The sequence below is a fragment of the Carassius carassius genome, chromosome 45 (genome assembly GCF_963082965.1).
Source record: "Carassius carassius chromosome 45, fCarCar2.1, whole genome shotgun sequence".
In the NCBI taxonomy this organism is placed as follows: domain Eukaryota; kingdom Metazoa; phylum Chordata; class Actinopteri; order Cypriniformes; family Cyprinidae; genus Carassius; species Carassius carassius.
The window spans coordinates 20,057,674-20,074,301 of record NC_081799.1 but is presented as its reverse complement, the minus strand read 5'-3'; positions in this window follow the sequence as shown (position 1 = coordinate 20,074,301).

Here is a 16,628-nt window from a genome sequence, read left to right as displayed (position 1 = left end):
AGTATATTTCCACGTCAACTGTAATTCATTTACAAGAAGCAGGTGTTGTCACTGTAGTTTCTGCTTTTTACACTAATTTACTGTAGTGTGGCATTATGGGATTGCCCGCGCATCATTCAAATCTGAAACCCAGCCGACTGGAGCAGCGTGAGAACGACTGAAGACTAGAGGCTTTGTTCATAATTCCTGGTAAGTTCACTTAATTAAACTTGAGAAATATATCCTTTTTATATTTATCTGAGTTAATGTATAAGCGATATCATGTCACAATAGCCTCCTATCCTGACATTTAGAGAAGTGGCCTTGGTAATTTCTTTGCAGTAAACTGGGAATTGCTATCATAGCATAGTTAGGCCAAATTTTCGATTTTTGGAAGTTAGTTACATTTTCTTATTGAGAGCATTTAAAGTAGTGTTTACCTAACTTTTATCATAAAGCCCAATGCGAACGATTGTCATAGTAACTATACTAACGTTATCTGTCGAAATAACTGACAAACAGCAAAATATGTGAAATTTCATTTGTTTATATGTGTTCATTTGTTTATATGTGTTCAACTGTCCCATATTGACGTGCGCCTTACTATAATAAGTGAAAGACATCTTTATATGCCCGACTGGACAAGTTAGCCTGATAAAAAAAAAAAAAAAAACAGAAAAAAAAGCCTGAGGAAGCATCGAAACGCGAGCTTTTTGAACGGATCGGTTCAATGAATGACTCAGTTGATTCACTCATTCAGTTATTCGCTGCCACCTAATGGCGGTTTAGTTTCACGTTTAAAAAGTATCATTGCATTTTTCCAACATTTATTAATTGTATTTTCAAAAATTAATGTAAAACATTAATGTCATTACACAGTTGTAATTTTGCACTGTAAATTATTTAATTTGATTGGTGGTACAGTTCTACAATGTAATATTATAATTATAATTTATATAATTTATAATAGTTTGTTTTTTCTAAAATATTTGCCATTTTCGAATTTAATTTTGGTCTTATTTATGTAAATGCTTTAAAGAAATCACAAGATTATTTTCTTTATTTCTTGTAGGTGCAAAGATTAGCAGCTGATGTGGAGAAATGTTTGATGCTTCAAGACTCTGAAGCTGATTTTATTAGGTAATGTATTAATTATTTAAATAATTTGATAAACTTGTAATTTAGATTAAATTTTATATTGAAATACTGTAATATTGTAGGTTGCATTATTGCTTATATTTCTTAATTTCAGGTCCACCCAGTGGCTTTTGACTATTTGAGGGTCAGATGGTTGTGAATTCATACCTCAACTTTGTAGCTGGATTTGGAGTCTTATTACAACTTCAGTCTGGCGTCCCGGGAGCAGGCATCTTTTGCACACTTGAATTTTTTCAAAGGTAACAAGTTTTACTTAAGTAATTTCATTTGCGAAAAAGGTTACTTATTTAGTTTAAAGAGTCACTCCACCCCATAATGACAATTTAGTCATTAATCACTGTTAACGTGATGAACAGTGATTAATGTCATTTCAAACCCGTAAAAGCTTTGTTCGTCTTCAGAACACAATTTAAGATATTTTGAATGAGAACCGGGGGGCTTGCGTCTGTCCCACTGACAGCCAAACAATTAACAATGTCTAAGCCCAGAAAAGTATGAAAAGCATCGTCAGAATAGTCCATCTGCCATCAGTGGCTCAACTGTAATTTTACGAAGCTACGAGAATACTTTTTATATGCAAAGAAAACAAAAAAAAATGACTTTATTCAACAAAGACGTTATTTTTGTTTTTGTTCAAATCAAAGCGTAAATAAACATAGAAAGCGTGTCCATGTGACCCAGCTGACACAGTTCAACAGATACTCGCCAAAATGGTGCTACACTGATGCGTAGAGGAGGCGAATTGTTGAATAAATCGTTATTTTTGTTTTCTTTTCATACAAAAAGCATTGTCGTCGCTTCATAACGTTACAGTTGAACCACTGATGGACTGTTCTGATGATGTCTTTCATACTTTTCTGAGCCTTGACAGTGGTATTTACTTGGCAGTCAGTGGGACAGTCACAATCCTCCCGGTTGCATCCAAAATATCTTAAATTGTGTTCCGAAGACGAATGAAACTTTTGCGGGTTTGGAACGAAATTGAGGTAAGTGATTAATGACAAGACTTTCATTTTGGGGTGGAGTAACCTTTTAAATACTGGTAAATGCTGATTGTATTGTATAAGTGGCATTTTGACATTTATTTTATTGAGCTAGTTTCATTCAATACTTTACTTTATCCTGATGCTTTTGCTTGTTTTTATGTGCAGATGTTTTCTTGGAATCACACACTCACTGGATACAAGACGGACACATAGAGGCAAAACAAGTGGAAAAGTCTCAGAGAAGAGGGACAACCCTCATGTGTGTGCTCATCTCAGAAAGTTAATGGACTTTCAGTATGTATTTATTAAATTGTCTTTTGCAGGAATATTCTTAATTTAATAGAACATAAGCTCAAACAACAGAATTTGTGATTTAATGTTGATTCCAGCATTTTATTTTAATCATTTTCTTTAAAACATTTTTTTTTTTACAAAAATTATACAAATTCTGTTGATTGACCTTCATTTTTATATAAAGTTAATCTTCTACTCTGAATATGGCTTATTTTTTTAACATGTATTTGTAGTTATTTGTGATGCTATGTTATTTTTATGATAAGATTTTAACTGTTGAAAGACTGCCAGTTTTAATAAATACTTATTTGCAACATCATTGACTTTATTCATTTTTATTCATTTGTAAATGTATTAAGATAGAGCCCATGATAATGCATTTATATCAGTATTTTATAGTTTACTGTTAAAATTATTCTTTAAAGCAGTTTCATTGTTAAATTATTACAACATCATATTGTATTTAGGGGTATTTACATGATTTTATTGGCAACTTTTGTTGCCAGGTAAATACTGTACTTTAGTGAAATTACAAAATATTGCTGTAAAATAAATTACAAGTTAAATTCAAAGTTACTGTAAGAAATACTACAAACTACTGTATTTCACATACAGCAATTAACAGTAATTTGCTTTGCAGTAATTTCCTGTAAACCATTTTACAGCAATTAACATCATTTTTACAGGATTTTATTGGCAACTTTTTTGCCAGTAAAATCCTGTAAATTCTACAGTACATTTTTTTACAGTGTATAAGACAGGAAGAGCTAAATAAACTTATCACTGCATCTTAACCAACAAAATGCCTGTTAGATCCTGTACTGACTAAATTACTGAAAGAATCGTTACCTGTAGCAGAAGAGCCACTTCTCAATATTATTCACTTGTATTAACTCATACCATTCAATCTGACAGTTAAAGACTAATCTCACTGTAATCAGCACAAACTGGGCTATAATAATATGTGAAATGCATGTATGTACATGATTGTGTTTTTGAGAAAAAAAATATTATGCGTGGTTAGTGAAAAACTAAAAATGTTAAAACGCTTGAATAAGGCCATAAAACACATGAAGAACAATGGTTCCCGAGATTTTTGAGAACTGGAGCTTGTAGCCTAGAATTTTTCTTTCTAAATGATGTGAAAATCATCTTGTTTACTCACTCACAGAAAACAATATATTGATTTAAATTTTCTAAGACACTTTTTGTTGGTAAAAGTCATATGCGAGTAGGCGTTAACTACCATGAATATCATTGTGATTTACACCTGAGAAGACAAAGGTCTGCATAATGAGCTGCATAATGAGCCTCTCAGTCATCTGTGCCACTGTGAGTGAGGAGTTGCAAGAGAGAATGTGAGAACAAAATAAATCTTTATAATTGTATGTTTGTAGTTTATTAAGAATATATTTAATTATCCCACAACATAATTTAATAATCCACTTGGGGGAGCAGTTAAACAGTTTATTAGAAACAATCAAAGCTGACTTTCAAACAAATTGTTTGGCATGCTTACTCCAGTCACACAATCCTTCAGAAATCCTTTTAACAATCTTATTTTCTAAAAAAAAAAAAAAAAAAACATGTGTTGTTATTATCATCATTATTAATAATGTTGAAAAGAGCTGAGAATATTTTTCTGGGTTTTTAGGGGGAATAAATTGAAAGAAAAGCATTGTTTTTACATTTGTTACAGTTATCTATTTGTTACATTTATATTATTTACATCAAGCTTTTGAATGGTATAGTGTTGTATATTGTTATTGAAACTTCATAATGTTTCACTTGATTATACATTTAGTCAGGAATTATAGTTTGGAAAAAGTCTAACTAGTAAAATGTTTACACGTTATGTGAAAACTAGTACAAGTATATAAATAAATAAAAAGAGACTTACTCATGTTTATGATCTCTGCTGAATAAAGTGCTTCATTCTTTTTTTCTGAGGAAATCCATTTCTCAAATCCTCAACCACATCACATCTTTTTGGGGTGAATTATGTGTTATTCCTCTCATCGCGAAGCAAACAGTAAAATAAAAAAAACTTGAACAGTCTCGCTGCTTTTACTTCTGTTATGGGCGTATTCAAGCCGCGCGCTTCAGTTTGAATCTGAATAGCGCGTTCAGCGCGGGGGCGTGGTCACATTAGATATAATGAAGGGAGACATGAAAAACAGACATCGCGTTGTTTTCATATGGATTACTTTATCACAGAATATCTGTTTTCGGCGGCACTTGTTTAGTTTAAAAATAGACATGTCAAGCTTTCTATAGATATCTCTCTCATGTATTTTCGTTGAGTATTCACGGAGTTACAGTTCATTTAAATGACGTGTTTGTAAAAGAAGATCAGCGCAGACAAAGGCTGCAGACAGCGCACCTTGTTTGTTATCTTTATTTTATAAGTGCACAAAGTTTTATTGTTATTATGTCTGTATCCAAAAAAAAGTAGACCCTTTACAGATTCGATTGATGTATTGCTCTTATCTGCATGATTAAAACTGAAAGTGAAATTTAAGTTATTTTCGGGGTTATCAGGAGAAAATGACTCAAAACGCGTATCCGCGTTAATCGACTTGAGAGGGTTAAGCCTCTTATTAAGAAACCACAATTACATCCCAGTGAACTGGCAAATGACAGACCCATTTCAAGTCTTCCATTTATGTCTAAAATTTTAGAAAAAAATCGTCTGCTCAATTGTTCTCCTTGCTGCAAAAAAAAAAAAAAAAATCTCTATGAAGAATCTCGGTCAGGTTTCAGGCCCCACCATAGCAGATAAACTGCACTTGTTAAAATTACAAATTACTTGCTTCTTGCGTCAGACCAAGGTTACATTTAATTGCAAATTTTACTTGGTCTTAGTGCTGTGTTCGACACCATAATTCATGATACAAAACTATACAGGTATTAAAGGGCAGGCTTTAAGATGGTTTAGATTTTGTTTATTTAAATGGAGAGTCATCTCAATTTTCACCAGTAAAATATGGAGTGCCACACGGATCTCTCCTAAGTCCTCTGCTATTTTCAATATACATGTTGCCCTTTGTAATATTGTTAGAAAATACGGATCAGTTTCCACTGTTATGCTGATGATACTCAACTATTTATTCTCAACGAAACCAGATGAAACTTCTAAATTATCTAAGCTAACACAGATAATTCTCTTATTAAATTCAGATAAGACAGACATATTACTTATTGGACCAAGAAACAGTAAACAGAATTTCATAAATTACAGTTTGCAATTAGATGGATGTACTGTTACTTCCTCTGTAGTCAAAATCTGGGTGTAATATTAGGCAGCAACTTGTCTTTTGAAAATCATAATTCCCATGTTACAAAAACAGCATTCTTCCATCTTAGAAACATTGTCAAACTACGAAACCTATTTCTGATGCAGAAAAGCTAGTTCATGCATTCATGACCTCTAGACTATTGTAATGCGCTGCTAGGGAGTTGAATTGCATCTTCAGTAAACAAGCTACAGGTAGTCTGGACTTTTGGTTGTTTCTAGGATAGCAAAGTCCACTAAAGGAGGTAGAGCTTTTTCACATTTGGCTCCCAAACTCTGGAATAGCCTTCCTGATAATGTTCGGGGTTCAGACACACTCTCTCTGTTTAAATCTAGATTAAAAACTCTTTGGCGTAGCATTGAAATAATGCATCTCATAATCTTGGACTGCAGTTATATCTGATCAAATACACATTATTATTCCTTAGCTTGGGTTAAACTAATTAATTTTACTTGGATGGAAAAGCAGCTACGCTAATTATGTCATCCCGTGGTAACTAGGATTTAAACAAGATTCAGTCTGGATCCAGAACACCTGAGAAGAGATGATGCCAAACCCTCAGAGGACCTCAGATGATGCCAACCCTGAAACAACATACAGAACTACATAATTTTGCAATAAGTTTGATTGCATCATATAATAATTGCTTTTAATAGTGTTCATTGTCTGTTTGATTAGATCTTTGATTGATTCTTCTGTACATTTCTGCCATATGTACATAAACTGACAGTCACTACTAATAAGCTACTACTAAATATTGTAGAAACTGAATTTTCTGTAACGTTGCTTTGCTACTATTTGTATCGTCAAATGCGCTGTATGAATAAACTTGAATTGAATTGAATTTTATATCAGACCAAATTACAGATGGTGGAATTAGTGAATGGGTTAGGCAGAGATTCAGATGAGTCAGGAGGACATCAAAGAGGAGATTCTGGATTTGGGTGACATATAATGTTACTGTAAACATCTTGAACTGTCATTTAATTAATATTTGTAATTAATTAATGTAACGACTGACATCGCCCTGGAAATACAGCTGATTTATCTGTTTTTTTTTTTTTTCATACACAGGAATATTTCCTTTCTCGGTGTGAAGAAAATTATAAAATAAAATGGAAATAATAATAATAATCACTATTATTTAATACTACATTAAATTGTTGTTTCAATGTTTCATTGTACTTATTATTAATATATTTTGTTCCTCTATATATAAATTTATTTATTCTCTGCTTTGCATTTGCTATTTTGTCATTTTGTGTTCAGTTGTTCATGTTTTGATTCAACTTACTGTTCCTGTAGCTCAATTGGTAGAGCATTGCGTTATCAAGCATTGGGGGTTCGATTCCCCGGGAACACATGATAAGTAAAAATTGATAGCCTGAATGCACTGTAAGTCGCTTTGGATAAAAGTGTCTGCTAAATGCATGAATTTAATTTTAACTTCCCAACCTTTCTCTTTTTTTAATCAAAATGTGCTTTTTTACCTTGCTGCCACTTTCCATTTTGCAATCAAGCTATCCAAATATTATAAAACTATAACACTTACCAAAGCCTGTCTGACACTGATGTACAGTACTCTATAGAGGTGGGATTTGGACAGCTGCCCTTTATATTCCTTGAATTTATTATATTTAATGAACGTCTGACAGTCAAAAAGCTGGAACACAACTTTGAAACCTTATGATACAAGCATGTGTGTGATTAAAAAAACAAACTTGTTTTGATATGAGATATTATTTAGTGTTGCTTTTGATAAAATAAGCTCTTTTTTATCATTAAAAAATTGTTTTAAAATTAATTTTATAACATATGAATGATTGAACCCTTCTCTGTGGACACATTGTTTTCGATGTAGTGAAAAGACAATCATCTTTGATATAATAAGGAGAAATTAAATTGGGGATAATTGTGTTTAATACATTCTATTATTAAACACTCATAACATTTATATTTTTATATTTTTAAACCTAATAGCAGTCCCATGTCTCAAGAATAAGTGAGATAAATCTTATGAAAAAAATAACCAAAATTTTATTATTATTATTATTATTATTAAAAATCGAAATATTTACATTTCATAATTTCATTTTCATAAAAATATTTTAAAGAATTTAGTGTTTTATGACATCATAGGTATACATAAAACGAATAACATTATTTATTATACACCTATTATTAAAATGTGTTATTAATATGACATATTTACTATAAAAAATACATTAAACATTTTCACCAAAATATTTAAATTTATATATGTATACTGTTAAAAGAAAAAAAATCTGTGGAGGCAGATGTTATGTTCAGTCATTAAATATCATTTAAAGGTGTCATATGATGCGATTAAATTTTTTCCTTTCTCTTTGGAGTGTTACAATGTCTTGGTGTATAAAGAAGATCTGTAAAGTTGCAAAGACTAAAGTCTCAAATCCAAAGAGATATTGTTTATAAAAGTTAAGAATCCACTCCTACCTAAAACTGCTCATTCTAACACGCCCCCAACATATCACATCACGATGTGGGAAGATTTGCATAACACCGCCCAAATGTTCACGCAAAGAAATAAGTTGTGACTTTGTTGTAGTATTGTTGGCACCACCGTCATGTCATGGAGACAGTGTGTGTTTCATTGTGAAAGTATAACTTCTTTTTTTGGCCTTCCAAAAGAGGACACGACTAAAAATCAGTGGTTAAGATGTATTTAAAACACTGTAATATTTAGATTTGTGCAGCGTTTTTTATGGAGGATGAGGACTGTTTCCTGTGAGAGTAGCCTACAATGCCAGTGTCTGTTTCCATAAAGTGGTGTGACAACTTTACAAGGACATCACAACTTTACAAGGACAGTCTGGCGCTTCTGACTCACAGCCTGTAAGTATGTTTACATATTTAAAGAATTTGCCTGACGTACAGTGTAGAGTAGCGCTTGTTACCTGTCATTTTGCTGTAAGACATTATAAGTCATTATAATCTGTAATTATGTCCCCACTGGATGCAGCAAATGCCTCATTCATAGTGGGTTTTACTGGTTTTGTCTCATTGTGCAGGAACATGACATCACAGAGGAGCAACAATAATGTACATTATGTGGATTGTTTATTTTATTTTTTTTACCCTTAAACTGCATAAACACACTGAATTATACCAAATACACCAAAATAATGTTATTTTAAGCCCACGTCATATGATCACTTTAATAAACAGGCAAAATAAATACAAATAAATAAATACAATTATTTTAAATCTTTATTTAGAAGTTGAATGTCATACACAATCATAAGACAATCATCATTTTGTCATTTTTTTGAAAGAAAAGTCCTCATAATTTGGTGTGTGTTCAGGTTTCAGCCCATGTCACCTGAAAGTTTTATTCAGATTTCTTTAGTGTTTTCTGTGAGGGTTAAGAGATAAAATATGATCAGCTCAGAGTGGCTGCATCTACTCAGTCATGGTGGTTTAGAGCTTTTTCTGCATTGTGGCAGATTTCGTACATACAATTTATATCCTATGGTGATCAATTTTGACTGCAAACTGACAAACATGAAAATTGTTTAAGAATGTGTGGTCTTTGTCAGTTTTCCTACCAATTCTTGCTTCCAAAATGAACATGCTTACATACTCTTGCACTTTAATTTATTTGAAAACAGTCAATTGCTTTAAAATGATTCTGTCAATACATTCTTTCTAAAATTTGAACAGCAATAAATTATATGTCAAGTGACATCTTTGAAAAGCAGATTGCAGAGATACAATGAACAATTAATTTTTAAATGTTTTGTATTGAAGTTCGTGTTGTAGTGCAACATCCATTTCTAGTTTCAGGGAAACTTGACTAACAGATCACAAAGTAATTGTTTTACAGCACATGCCGGAGACCCTGCAGCACCCACCTGTAGTAATATTTGTTTAAACGAAAAACAGTGTTTTTCCTGAGTTCTTGTTATGGACAGCAGCATCAACTTTTGTTCTGGCAGACCAAAGCTGCTGAGAGATTTAGGATAGCCAAACTCAAGAGCGTAACCTTTGAAAGCCAAGACTCATTGACCTATAAATAAATACAGGCTACAATTATGGATTCAGCATTCCCATATTGTTTGAAAAGATACCTTTAAATAGGAAAAATCTTGATTGGAAGTTGGCCCTCATTTCGTTTCGGAGAACTAAACCATAAAAAGCTGAAGAGAGAGACAATGTGTCATTCAATTTTAAATACTTTGCTCATAAATACACAAGATTGTTAACTCATTTGTGTATTACCTGTCCTTGAAAAACATTATTTCTATTTAAAAATTTGCCACTGAATACCAGACCAGGTTACTGCAATCTGAAGGAGTTGTTGATGGAATTCATGAGCCATGACAGTACCCCCTCCCCTAATAATGCCTCCTGGCATTCCTTGATGGACCTACCTGTCGATTGTAATCATCGATCAGGGAGTGATCCAGAATGTCCCTAGCAGGAAACCAACTTCTCTCCTCCAGGCCGTAACCCTCCCAGTCCACAAAGTATTGGAATCTGCGTCCCCTCCTTCTCGAATCCAGAATACGGTTAACCGAATAAGTTGGTTTCCCATCTATGATACGTGGCTGGAGAGGAACCGGGACCGGCGGGTTAATGCTTGCATGAAACACAGATTTTATCTTTGATCTAGAGCAATGTGGGACCAGGGTCTCGAAGGGACTGACAGCGGTTAAAGTAACCCATCTGGAGTTCGATTGGAAGTCTTACCAGTGGCACAAACCGAGCAAGCCAAGACAAAACTGCGGAAGAGCATTGGGAAAGTACTGCTCCTACCCCCACCTCTGATGCGTCGACCTCCACCACGAATTGACGTGATGGATCAGGGGCAATGAAGATGGGAGCCAAAACGAACCAACTCATGAGTTTGGCAAATACAGCTTTGGCTGTATCAGACCACCTGAACGTCATTCTGGGGGATGTCAAGGCAGACAGAGGTATGGCTAGTTGGCTGAAGTTGCGAATGAAACGTCGACAGAAATTGGCAAACCCCAGAAACCTCTGTAGGGCCTTACGGGAATCTGGACTTGGCCAATCTATCACAGCCCTAACCTTGAAAGGATCCATACGCAGTCTCTCAGACGAGAAGATGTACCCTAGGAAAGGAACAGACTGTGCATGAAAAATGCATTTCTCCACTTTGACAAAAATCCCATTCTCTAGCAACCTCTGAAGCACTCGTCTGACATGCTGAACGAGATCCTGGAGAGAAGATGAAAAAATCAATATGTCATCCAGGTAAACATATATGAACTGGTCAACCATATCTCTCAGCATGTCATTAACGAGTGCTTGGAAGACTGCTGGGGAGTTGGACAACCTGAAGGGCATGACCAAGCATTCAAAGTGCCCCTAGGGGTATTAAACGCAGTCTTCCATTCATCACACTCCCTTATGCGGACCAAATGATAAGCATTACGTAAATCCAATTTTTGTGTGAAAATGGATGCTCCCTGTAACTGCTCGAAGGCCGAAGACATCAGCCCTTGATGTTGTTCAACCCCCGGTAATCAATACACGGTCGCAGAGATCCATCCTTCTTCCGCAGAAAAAAGAACCCCACCCCCACTGGAGATGAGGAAGGACAAATGAATTTGGATGCTAGATAATCAGAAATATATTTCTCCATAGCCTCCCTCTCTGGAACAGAAAGTGAATATAACTTGCCTTTTGGACTTACCTGGTACTATGTCTATGGCACAGTTGTAAGGAGGATGTGGAGGAAGAGAAGCAGCCCGGGACTTACTGAACACTTCCCTCAGGTCCTGGTACTCCTCGGGCACGTTAGACAAATTCACTGCCTTCTCCTGCAACACAGAAACAGGTGCAGATGAACAAGCAGACACAAGACATGACTTATGACACCGGTGACTCCAAGCAGACACAGAATTGTGGCCCCAATCATTTCTGGGATTGTGCAGAGTGAGCCAGGGGTGACCAAGTACTACGGGTGCCAGTGGTGAGTCCATGAGGATGAATGTTATGATCTCAGAGTGGTTGCCAGAAGTAATGAGGGTGATGGATCCAGTTATGTGATAAATGTTGGAGAGTTGCTGTCCATTAAGAGCATTCACAGATATCTTGTGTGTGAGAGCAAAGATGGGAATATGAAGTTGTTGTGCCAGTCTAAAATCCAAAAATTTACCTTCCGCCCCAGAGTCCAATAATGCCTAGGTGTCATGCGTATGGGTTGCCCACCTTAGTCTTACGGGAAGGAGTGTAGATGAGGTATTCTCGGCGGAGAGCCCACCTGACAGTAGCCTCATAGTTACTACTAGGGATCGACTGATATGGATTTTTTCGTGCCGATGCAATACCGATATTTTTCCATCAGCCTTAGCCGATGATCGATACGGGCTGCCAATTTTCTTGAGCTGATATTTGGAGTCAATACTGCTTTTTCTCACTCAAGTTACATCATAAAAATGACACAATGATACCAAATGTTACAAGTCTCAATTTAAAAAAGGAATATTTATTGAACTTAATATGGATGGGTGTACTGCATATGGTTAACTGTGCAAGGGTAAAAGGCTTTCATCAACATCTACAACACAGCCTTGATGATGCATTGCTTGCTGACATATTATAAGACAGACATAATCAGGTCATCACAAAATGTCCTGACTGTCAACACATTTAAATAATTTAAGAAAACAATAAACCTGAAAAGTAGCCATTGAAATAAAGTGCTTGATTTGTAATTTAAGACTCCCATGGTTTAAATTTAATAAGCGAATCCGGTTCTTATCGATTCTTGTTTACAATTCCAATATTCTTTTTGGGGGGGAAGGGAAAATACTTTAAGAATAAATATTTCTTCCTTTTATTCTTGCCAATTTTAAGAAATAACCAATAAAATGAGTCTTACAAATAAAGATTGTGTTGATTACGTTACTCCAATAGGTGGCAATAACTGACTGCTTTTGAATAATTTATTATGAATTTGGGGCCATTCACATATCGCGTCTAAAAATGCTTTCTCCTTTTCACAAGGGCTTGCGCTCTCATGGCATCTGTCGTTGCTATGCAACCATGAACCGCGCTCTCCACAATGACAAGGAAGTATCAGCAAAGGATTTCTAGCCCTTTACTACTACATATATTTATGTAGTATGCTATGATCCGGCTATGATCAGCTGTTCAGCCAAGCTTTCAATGTTGTCATGGAAAGGTCAGTTGTTTTTTGTCATATGACCCGCGTTCGCTTGCGACATTCTGAAAGTTTAGATGTTTTCATTAGGGGTGCTCCGATCACGATCGGCCGATCGTTATGCGCATCTCGTCAGTAAAGCCGGTTCTCTAATCAGCGGTAAATTCCATCAGGTGATTTCACATAGAGCAGCTGTTACTACACAGAGCCATTGTTAACTGAGAAGCTGCGCAAATCCACATTCATTTTCAGCGCTTATTTGCGCATCTTCTCATTTAACAACAGCTCTGTGTAGTAACAGCTGCTCAATGTGAAACCACCTGATGGAATTTACCGCTGATTAGAGAACCGGCTTTACTGACGAGATGCGCATAACGATCGGCCGTAATCGTGATCGGAGCACCCCTAGTTTTCATCTCACCACGGCATAAGCACACCTGGACAAACGAGCTCGCAGCACCACATGCTCATTGCAACCGCGTCGCTTCTTTTATGAGCACACGTCCAAACCTCAGCCAGGTGGGTGCTGAATAAAAAACCTACAAATACCACAGAAAAACGTCGGCAACTCTGCATTATTTAATCCTATGACCAGTGTTCATAACAGTTGCCGTATGCATACTGATAGCCTACAACTTAGCTATTTGCAGCTCCCTAAATACAATGGCAAGCAGTTTTATAGACGAGGCATTCAGCATTTGCGTTTTCCATTTTGACCCACAAAATTTCAATATGTTTCCACTTTCAAAGTGTATGGCAATATTTCAGCTAAGTCAAACAGTTAAAATATGCTTTAAAAGTTTAAAACTTACCAGAGCAGGCTTCCAGCACTCTGCTAGTGGGAGAGGGGCAGTGCATGGGGTGCACGTGAACTGCAGCTTCTCCAGCAACACAAAGCTGCCTGTGGGCACCTGTCTGTAAATAATGCAGGGAAAAAACTATAGGCGAATGCAGCAGCCACATATCGGTAAAATCTGATCTTTTACCGGGCAGGAATGCATAAAAGTGACCCGCTTTAACGCAGTAGAGACAAAGTCCTTGGGATCTCCGCCTCTTTCTCTCCTCCCGGGAAAGCTGAGCTCTACCCATCTGCATGGTCTCGGGATCGGAGACTGGGCTGACCGTGTCCCCTTTGCCAGTGCGCGGGTCCTCTGTGCCGCGAAACTGATGACTGATGGCCCATTCTACTTAAGTGTCCATCGACTCTTAGAGCCAGTTCGATGAGTCTATTTAGCTTGGGAGGAAGGTCAAGCATGCATATCTCTCTCTCTGGACACCGTCAGCCAACCCAACCCTCTTGTGAAGTCCACAACACAGATGGTGGGTTGAGACGATCACAAACTCTGATGGTGGGTGATGCAGGGACTTTGGTGGACAGAAGATTGACAGGGAACAGAAGGGAACACAGCGGAGAACCACAACGATCTGACAACATGAGACACCAATTACTGCACTTAAATAGACACAAACAATAGGTAGCAGCTGGTGCTGCTGATCAGGCGTGATCACAGACCACGCCCACAGACACAAACCTGAGAGAGAGACAGCGAATTCATGAACCGTGACAGTACCCCCTCGATGGACTTACCTATCGATTGTAATCATCGATCAGGGAGTGATCCAGAATGTCCCTAGCAGGAACCCAACTTTTCTCCTCCAGACCGTAACCCTCCCAGTCCACCAAGTATTGGAATCCGCGTCCCCTCCTTCTCGAATCCAGAATACAGTTAATAATAATAATAATAATTCATTACATTTATATAGCGCTTTTCTAGGCACTCAAAGCGCTTTACATAGACAGGGGGTATCTCCTCATCCACCACCAGTGTGCAGCATCCACCTCGATGATGCGACGGCAGCCATAGTGCGCCAGAACGCCCACCACACACCAGCTTACTGGTGGAGAGGAGACAGAGTGATGAAGCCAATCAGCAGATATGGGGATTGTTAAGAGGCCATGATGGTCAGAGGCCAATGGGTGAATTTAGCCAGGATGCCGAGGTCACACCACTTTTCGAAAGACTTCCTGGGATTTTTACTGACCACAGAGAGTCAGGACCTCGGTTTAACGTCTCATCCGAAGGACGGTGCTTGTTGACAGTATAGTGTCCCCATCACTACACTGGGGCGCTAGGACCCACACGGACCACAGGGTGAGCACCCCCTACTGGCCTCACTAGCACCTCTTCCAGCAGCAACCTAGTTTTCTCAGGAGGTCTCCCATCCAGGCTCAGCCCTGCTTAGCTTCAGTGGGAAACCGGTCTTGGGCTCCAGGGTGATATGGCTGCTGGCTACAGTTAACCGAATAAGTTGGTTCCCCATCTACGAGACGTAGCGGGGGGGAAACAGGGACCGGCGGATTAATGCGTGCATGAAACACAGGTTTTATCTTTGACACATGGAAGGCGGGATGAATTTTCCTTTACACAGCAGGAAGTTTGAGGCGGACTGCCACCGGACTGATGATCTTGGTGGCAGTGAAAGGGCCAATAAATTGAGGAGCTTGGATTGCCCGACCTGTGTTGGCGATACTCTCTTCTTGTTGATCCATCCTCGCTATGCTGCGAGAAGCAAAATCGCCCCAGCTGGTTGCGCCTGCAAGACGAAGAACAGAGGGGGAATCCACGATCCATAAATGCCACAGGTAAAAAAAGGGAACACATCGGAGAACCACAATGATCTGACAACATGAGACACATGAGATAATGCACTTAAATAGACACAAACGATAGGTAACAGCTGGTGCTGCTGATCAGGCGTGATTACAGACCACGCCCACAGACACAAACCTGAGAGAGACGAGAGAGAGACAGCGAATTCATGAACTGTGACAGCTATAGATTCTCTTTAGAATTAAATCAAAAGAACTTATACTCTACTATAATGATTTACTAGTTTTCTTCTATAAATATAGAAGCAGCAATTAAGGAGCCAAGCATAAACCCATAAATACAATCACTTTAAACAATAGTTTTGAAATTAATTATTTTTTCAGAGCTTACATAGAAAAAAAAAATGTAAATAGACGTTTTATAAGAGAAGTCAAGACTTTTTGCGACTGGTAGGTCTTTACAGCAGCTTTTTTGCTCCCTTGAAGGGCACTTCGGGAAGAGGGCACCATTTGTAGGGAAAGTGAACAACTGAATCCCTTCAGGAAAAGCGTTTCCAGAAGTCCATTAGTGAAGGGAGCATGCAATGGTCACTACACGGAAGTGATTTCCATTTATGATCAAGTGATCTTCGGTTAGAAGATCTTGCAATGCCTACTAAAACAAAGTTGGGGTTGATTTCGACTTCACATCCAAATGTAAGTAGAATAGGTTAATTCAATTTGTCTTTATTTTTATGTAATATAAAATATTTTTTTCAGAGATAGAAGTATGATTTAAGCTGGTTAAGCAAGTTTTATTTGAAAAAGTTTAAAAGTAAATAAGACACAATTAGACAATATTTGAATAAAATAATAAGAGGAAATATTTATTTGCAACACCTTATGGAGTGCTGAATGCTGCATACTTTGCCAAGGGAATTCCAAACACTTGAAGTGACAGAGACAGTAATGCCCTACACCCTTAAAAGAACACACTTCTAGGACATAGGGAGGCTCATTAACGTGCAGAATTTTCTGCATTTCCATAGTATCTGTAAACACTGATTGACTGTTGCTCAACTCTGAAATTCAGTGAAGTCAAGGATGTAATGTCACTGGTTATCAAGACACATGTGATTCAAGATGGCCAT